This window comes from Microtus oregoni, unplaced genomic scaffold (assembly GCF_018167655.1).
Source record: "Microtus oregoni isolate MIOR12 unplaced genomic scaffold, Mior012 000026F_ref0000081, whole genome shotgun sequence".
Taxonomy (NCBI): domain Eukaryota; kingdom Metazoa; phylum Chordata; class Mammalia; order Rodentia; family Cricetidae; genus Microtus; species Microtus oregoni.
The window spans coordinates 20,846,895-20,855,177 of record NW_024543085.1 but is presented as its reverse complement, the minus strand read 5'-3'; the positions used below and the strand labels follow the sequence as shown (position 1 = coordinate 20,855,177).

Sequence of the window (8,283 nt, the reverse complement as noted above, 5' to 3'; positions counted from 1 at the left end):
CTTGAAATATGCTTATATAGTTTGTCTAGAATAACTCAAATACAGCAAAACTATCTCACTTTACTCTGAAAGCTGTGTACTATACTAAATATACATATGAACACTTGATTCATACATTGTTAATATGATCCAAATATCTACCAATATGGGGCTAATTTATTTGGTCATTTTAATTTGTTTAATAAATAGTTGGTTTTCATTTGTTCATTTACAGTCATATGATTATGTTAACTTACTCTTAATCTTACAGAACATAAACATCAATCACTTACAAAAATCAGCTTCCTGCCACTGGATCCTAGTTTGTACTCTTCAGATTTCTCAGCAACCGATGCTTTGATGACTTGTCATGGAGGTTCACAAAGCACTGAACCCCTTTCTAGAGACGGATTTAAAAATCAGATGCTCCCTGTTACTTTCATCTAAAAGGATGGAAGGTGGTGGAAGTGTGCAGGAAGTTTGTACAGAGGCCAAGAAGACTGGTCCATGTGTTTCATAGGGAAACAATGTCACTGATGTGGTGAGTGAGATAATTTTCATAGGTGTTGCTGTAAGCATGGGATGCTAGCCTGTATATGCTTAGTGCTTGGACATTTTAGACAATTAAGAGATGTTAGCTCTGCTCCCCCTTGGACCTTCATGTTTCTTTGCGAAAGACTCAAAACCGTCAGCTCAGCTTAATTTATATCAGCGTCATGGTACAGACAAAGAAACTGTGTCAGCAAGATTACTCAATTTCCTGAGTTTCATACTACTCTAAAGGTTTTATATGAAATTTTGAGCATACACTTAGCGTGTTTCCTAATTGGTATTAGTAGTAAAAAACTCAGAGTCAGATATTAGGGAGTGAAAGCTGAAAGATCAGAGAAGCAGGGCAACTAGCTACTAGTTCTTAACCTCTACTGAATCCTAAGACTGGAAGGGTGATCCTATCTCTATGAATCTTTGGAATGAATGCCTTGAGCGCCTGTCTCCTCCTGACTTACATTCCTCTTTCCATCCAGTCATATCCTTTTCTGTCTCTACCTCCCTAGTGCTGGGATTAAAGGTGTGTGACTCCCAAATACTGGGATTGAAGGTGTGAGCCATCACTGCCTGGTTCTCTTTCTTTTTGAGACTAGTGTAGCCCAGGTTGGCTTTGAACTCATAGATAGCCATCTGTCTCTGCCTCCTGAGTGCTGGGATTAAATGTGTGTGCTACCACTACCTAGCCTCTATGGCTAAATGGTGGCTAGCTCTGCACTCTGATCTTCAGGTAAGCTTTATTTGTTAGATTATGAACAATCACCATGCACACACACACACACATATTTACAGAAAATATATTTCATTTGGTGGGAACCTATTATTATTGTAAAATGTTAGACTCATACAAGCAAGCAATACAAGGTATATACAACAGTTTTAGATACAAGAAAATGAAGCCTTGTTTTTTGTTTGTTTGTTTGTTTGCTTGCTTGTTTGCTTGCTACTTATTACTATCTTGTTGGTAATAAGATGTAGGTCCATGATATTAGCTACTGTTTGAAAGTAGCATTATCTACCAGCATTTCTCTGTGTTGACACATAATTATTTTATCTATGTGTAGAATACATTATAATAAGCAGTTAGTATTTTTCCTGAAGATCAAATAAGAGTAACTAGCATATCTATAACCTAAATATTTATAATTTTTGTAAGAACACTCATAAACCTGTCTTCTAGGTATTTGAAATATATGAGGTCGATATAAGATATAATCAAATAGAAGAGAAGAGTGGAATTATTCTTCCTAAATTACCCTAACTGAATGTATTATCATCATTTCATCAACCCAGTATCTAATAAAGAACTTTCCACTCCTATCTTTTCTGTAATAACCTCTTAAAGTGCAATATCATTGCAAAAAGAACATTTTTAATCCATCATTTTATAACACCTGAGGACTTCATATAAGCAACATTTTCTTTCTCAGATTTCTGGTGTCATTTTCATAGCTCCTCTTGTTTACCCTTGGCCATTTATACACATTTCAGCAAAATTCTCAGGTCATTTAAATTTATATATATATATACATGTATATTGTATGTGTATTTCCTAAATTAATGACTAAACATCTTTCTAGCAAATTATATATATAATCAACAGTAAGCAAAGCTTCTTAATACAACTAGTCTCACATTGGTTTGTAGACAGATAGCAAGATAGATTTGACCCAAGGAGTAGTTTTAACTGATTTTAAAATATGGAGGTGGAGAAGAACTGAAAGGAGTAGGTGAAGGGAAAGAATAAAAATGTATTTTGTCAAACATAGTTTTAAAAACTATTAGATTTCATTAAAGAATCTTCTAAAGTTTTTTATTTAAAATTTTTGCTTTTTTGAAGACATTCTACAACAGATTTAAGTTTGTAGTAAAATTAAGAGTATTGCTATGATAAGGAAATACTTTCTCTACTACGCATATTTTTATTTTATCTTTTTTATAACAAAAGAAAGATCAGATGATGTGTAATATTATAGATTTTCCATTCATAAAAATATCTGGCTCTAAAATACGCTGTATTGGGGACTGAAAAAATGGTTCAGCTACTAAAAGCATTTGTTGCAGTTCCAAGGGATACTGTTTGTTTCCTAGCACCCATTTTGGGTGGCTGTCAACAGCCTTAGTTTCGGATCCAGAGGACCTGGTACCCTTTTGTGTTCTCAGACACTATACACATTCCAAATATACTCACAAAGACACACAAGCACACACATACAAATAAATACATAACAACAAATTTTACAAAAAGGATAATACACCATACTTTATATATAGATGTATATTAATCACTAGCATCAGAAATGTACATATGGATAATTCCCCGACTTTGTGACAGTTAATTGATTTTTCAAAATGAATTCAGGGACATGCTCCATAGTTGCGAGTTTATGGAATGCTTATATTAGCTTTTTAAACTGGATTAAAATCTCATTTTAAACAGAATGGCAAACCCCGAATACTTTATGAAAATAAACTTGGACGCAAGTTATAGCCTTCTGGTGGCAACCTGCCAAAAAAGCTTTCACTAGATAACCGCCACTGTAATTATTACAGCAGCTGACCACGGCCTAAGCATGACCCCACACACATTCTCTTAAAATCTCAATGCTTTCAAACAATAGTACGGTCAATGCCAGGCATGTGGGTAAACGTGTGAACAGCCTGAGTAACAAGCCAAAGGAAAAGCAGGTGGCCCTCACGAAAAGACCACCAAACCTGCTGAGAATATGCTTAGTTAATTTTGTCCTCGAATTAGTTGGGTTAAACTTGACATTTATTTTTGGTACCGCCTCTAAAAATTTCGCTTGCGATTTTAGAAAGTGTTATCTGTAAAAACTAACTTTACTGTTGGTTGATTGACATCCCCCAGACCTTGATTGATCTTCTCACCCCTCTTCCTGTCCCTACTTTCATTTATAGCCTTCCTCTCTAAGTATCTATCTGCCTTTCACTTTCATGACATATGGTTCTGTTATCCTTCCCTCTCTCTTCCTTAAAGATTATTTATTCTCCTCATGCGGGCCTCTTTCGTTTCCTGACCTCTATTCTGACTTGTTCCAACACAATTACACACATATATTAAAATTAGAAACGAGGCACTACAGGAAACAAAATGTGGTGTTTATCTTTCTGAGCTGGGATCACTTCACTTAATGTGGTATTTTCCATTTTCATCTATTTTGTTCAAATTTCATAATCTCATTTTTTACTATAAAGCTGAATAAAATTCCAGTGTGTGAACACAAACTATTTCATAGTCCAGTCAGCAGGTGATAGACATCTGAGCTGGTTTCATCTCCTTCTTATTGTGAATCAAGCAGAAACAAACATGGATATATATATATATATATATATATATATATATATATATATATATCTGTGATGAGATGTAGAATCCCTTGGGTGGATGCCCAGGAGTGGTATAACTGGGTTGTATGATATTTCAATTTTTAGTTTTATAAGAAAACTTCACATTATGGAAATGACTGTACTATTTTACATTTCCACCAAAGGAGAATTTGGATTCCCTTTTTATGAATTGGCATAGTGATTTAAAATTGAGCAATAATAGTTTCTTTTACATTCTTTTGGGTCATATTAGTTCTAAGAAGAAATTAGTTTAATTAAAAGAAAATTTACAGTCCTAATAGCAGGTGTCTTACTAAATATATAAATGTAGTTATTTAGTTAATGTACGCACATATGGAGCCTATACACGCATTATTCACTAATGTACACCCATATGATATTCATAGATATTTGCACATAGATGCATTCACATATGCATTTTACTAATCTGTTCTGCTTAAGAATTCACATAAATATAGAAAATAAATAATTGGGCATAATTTATAAGTTTTTTAGACTCTTTGTTCTTTGAGGTACTCACCACCCAGCTCCCGAATAAATACAGAGAGGCTTATTCTTTCTTATGAACACCAGGCCTTAGCTTGGCTTATTTCTAGTCAGCTATTCTAACTTAAATTATCCCATCTACTTTCTGCTCCTGAGATTTTACCTTTCTCTATTTCTGTATATCTTGTATTTCCTTCTTATTCCATGTCCACCTGTGTGTCTGGGTGGCTGACCCCTTCTTTTTCCGCTCCTCTATCTTTTCTTTTCAGATTTCTGCTCCTATTTATTCTCTCTGCCTACTAGCCCTGCCTACCCCTTCTCCTGCCTAGCTATTAGCCATTCAGCTCTTTATTATAGACCACTTGATGTGTTTTAGACACATCAAGTAACACAGCTTCACAAAGTTAGGTAGACGCAGCATAAAAGAATGCAACACATCTTTGCATCTTTAAACAAATATTACTGCATAGACAAATGCAACACATCTTCTATGAATATTCTACATTTTTACTTTTTTGTCTAAATAAAAATGGAAGGCTTTAACTTCAACATAGTAAAACTGCATATACATATAAAACAGTTATTAAGTAAGAATTACATATACAATATTCAGTCCATTTGTATTTAGCTCATTCAGAGAAAATACTCCATTATCTATCCAATCTAAGAATTCAAAGTTTTATACCTAATTTATTTTCTATCATAATAAAAGAAAACGGCAACTATAACTCTTTAGTCTTCAACTCCATCAAAGACCCAGAGGATATAATATTACCTAACAACAGAGACATTTGGTTGTATAGATATAGTCACTCAAAATTCCTCTGTAATATTGGGACATTCATTTTTTTAATATTAATTATTTTATACAGTAGCATAAGAAACACAACTCTAAGAACCCTGAGTCACAGGGCTGGGGCTCTGAGCAGGGCAAGATGAACACCACTGTATACTGGCTCTGGGGGCCATTGTGGGAGCGCAGGTCAGGTGTTAGCACAAAGGGAGGGCTGGAGCCTTGGTAAGGCGCAGGGCCCCATGAGACTAAAACTCAGCAGTGAAAGCCACCAAGGAGGAAGAAGCCAGCACCACCAATGTCACAACAACCATGTGGCTCTGTCTTCACCTCTGGCTGAATGTCAAGCCCTAAGGACCAGGCAGGTGCTGGCTCCCCACTGGGCTGAAGCATCTCAGCCTGTCCAGGGCAGTGTCTCTTGTGAGGCAGTTCCAGCCCCAGGTCCTCTGAGTTGGCAGATTTGTGCTGTAGGCTTTGGTGAGGGGCAATGAGCTTCCTGACAGCTGAGGCCTCTCCAGGCTGTCCCAGCATCGGGAATTTCTCTTTGTTGTCCGGGGACTTCTTAAAGTAACACAGGCAGCACACGGAGTGGTACTTGTCTGCTCCGCCTATCACCCCCACCTCCTTCTCCATACCCAGTCTCTTGGTGTAGGCAGCTTCTCGGAAGCACTCCATACACACCGCAGTCAGCTTCACCATGCTATCGGCCAGGGGCACCAGGTTCAAGATGCCGCCAAAAGCCTTTCTCTGGAAGGTTCCATCTAGTGCTGCCACAATCACTGTCTTGCCTCCATTGGCCATCAGTACACAGAATTCCACGATGTCAGGGAAAAACTGCCCTTTGTCGATACCAATGACAGCCACACCCAGAGCCTCCTGGGCCACATCCCAGAGCAGGCAGGCCGGCAGTGCATCCATGGTATTCCGGTCATGCGTACAGAAGCTGCTGCTGTAGCGCGAGTCTTTGGCATACTTGATGACCAGGCATTTATTTTGGGCGATCTAGAAGCACCGGACACGTCTCATCAGCTCCGTGCTTTTTCCTGAGAACATGGGCCTGAGGATCACCTGGATCTGCCCCCTGGGTCTTGCTGGGGGAGACAGGCAGCACGGTGGGCAGATTGATGTAATTCATGGAGGCTCTGCAAGAAACCCTTAGCTTCTGGGGTCCGAGAATCAGGACATTCAATTTCATCCTATAGGCTGAGAGTATCCGGCAGAATTTTCAGTGAAGCAGGAAATTTGAACCCTACCTTGTGTTGGCAAAATTCATCAGTTAGTTTCCTCTTTGTCCTGCAGAATACTTGGCAGACTTTTCTGTAAAGCAGGAATCTCAGAAGATTGTCCTGACTTGTTTTGGCAACGTTCAACAGTCTTCTTCCAATGTCCCGCATGTTCAGTTTGTACAGCATAGTCTCAGGCAGTCCAGCCAGAAGCAGTTTCTTTTCAAAATGGCTAGCTTTGCCTCAATGAAAGGAAATTCCATAAGGAGCTTCTTCAATGCCTACCAACTTTTCTGAATAGATTCTGCCAGTAAGAGATGTGTCTCGTTGTCATGAAAAACTCTAAGTTAACAAAACATTTTAATATCATATACTTTATGCCTTTGGAATGGTTAAAGGCTATCTATTTTAAATATATCTCTGAATGGACTTGAAAACATACCTAACACATCTACAAATTTGATTGTTATAAATGACTAACTACTAATCTTCTTGATTATCTTAGTATATAAAAGTAACTTTCAAAAGCTAAAACTTTACCTTATATTTTTAAATGAACTGTGTAGGTATAAGACCTTAAACAATAGTAGAAACATAAATGAAGTGTAATAAAAATAACTTTAAATTTGTATCAATATACCAAAATCCATACAACTGCAAAATATCTGAGATTAATAGTTCTTTTTTTATCCTACATTCCTATATTCTCCTAAATGATAACAAATATCCAGGACCTACCAAATAACTGAAAGCCTCCCACACCTCTACTCTTGGGAATATGGGCATCATTTTCTCTAGTCTGCTTCCTGTTGTCTGTGGGCAAAGACATCTTTAGGGATCCTAAGAAAACTGAGATTGTGACCAAGTCCTGGGAAGACCAGTGGTAACCTTTGTTGATACATATCACCTGTCAAGTTTCAGGAGGTCTCTCTTGATAAATTATTACCCTTATTAACCTGAAACAAATACACAGCCTCTTGTTTCCTGTCAAAAGAAAAACAAACCTCTTCTCCAAAGCATTTTTTACTTCCATTTGACAAATCCGTTTTTTTATTTCTTTTTTTTCTTAAGTTAAGATATCCCTAAAATAGTATTAAGGTTGCTTTCATTTTGCAGTCTTGTTCACAATCCCAACAGCTATCCTTTGCTCATCACCATTCAAAAAGTTCAAAGGGAACACAACATACATGCTCCAGACTCTCTGCATATTTCCCATCTCTACGTGGCTTGTATATATATATATATATATATATATATATATATATATATATATATTACTTCTTTCTTTAAAAACTATTATTTGCATTTCTTTTTTTTTTTTACATGACTGTCCATACCCTTTTTCTTTATTTCTTCAGCTCCCACCACTGTTGCACACACTGTAACCTGTGTAGAGGTTTTTCCATCTGGACGTCTTTTACTGCTTGTCTTTAATCTTTTTGACCATGTGAGCAAACTTTAAACACCTAAGCTATAGCAGGTTTTCTGAACTGCTCTATAAGCTGACTCTGCCCACTTCTTGGTTCCTGAGCCCAGCCTAAAGCTAGTGACCCAGTGAAAGCTACGTTTTCCAGGATCTGCATTCATTCCCCCAGCTCTGGAATGCCAGTGCCCTGCATTAGGTTTGACTTAGTTTTTCGTTTCTATTCAGTGTGGGGAAAAAAAAGGCTGTTTTAGTGCTCTGCTTGAAGGAGCTTTATCTTTTTTTTTTTTTTTGGTTTTTCGAGACAGGGTTTCTGTGTGGCTTTGGAACCTGTCCTGGAATTAGCTCTATGGACCAGGCTGGTCTCGAACTCACAGAGATCCACCTGCCTCTGCCTCCCGAGTGCTGGGATTAAAGGCATGCGCCACCACTGCCCGGCAGGAGCCTTATCTTGTTTTTAATCT

The 8,283-nt window shown here is 37.4% G+C and overlaps 1 pseudogene; it reads right to left on the bottom strand.

Moving 5' to 3' along the window:
- Positions 1–5,428: 5,428 nt before the first annotated feature.
- Positions 5,429–6,308, bottom strand: LOC121463275 (annotated as a pseudogene).
- Between the last annotated feature and the right edge of the window lie 1,975 nt (positions 6,309–8,283).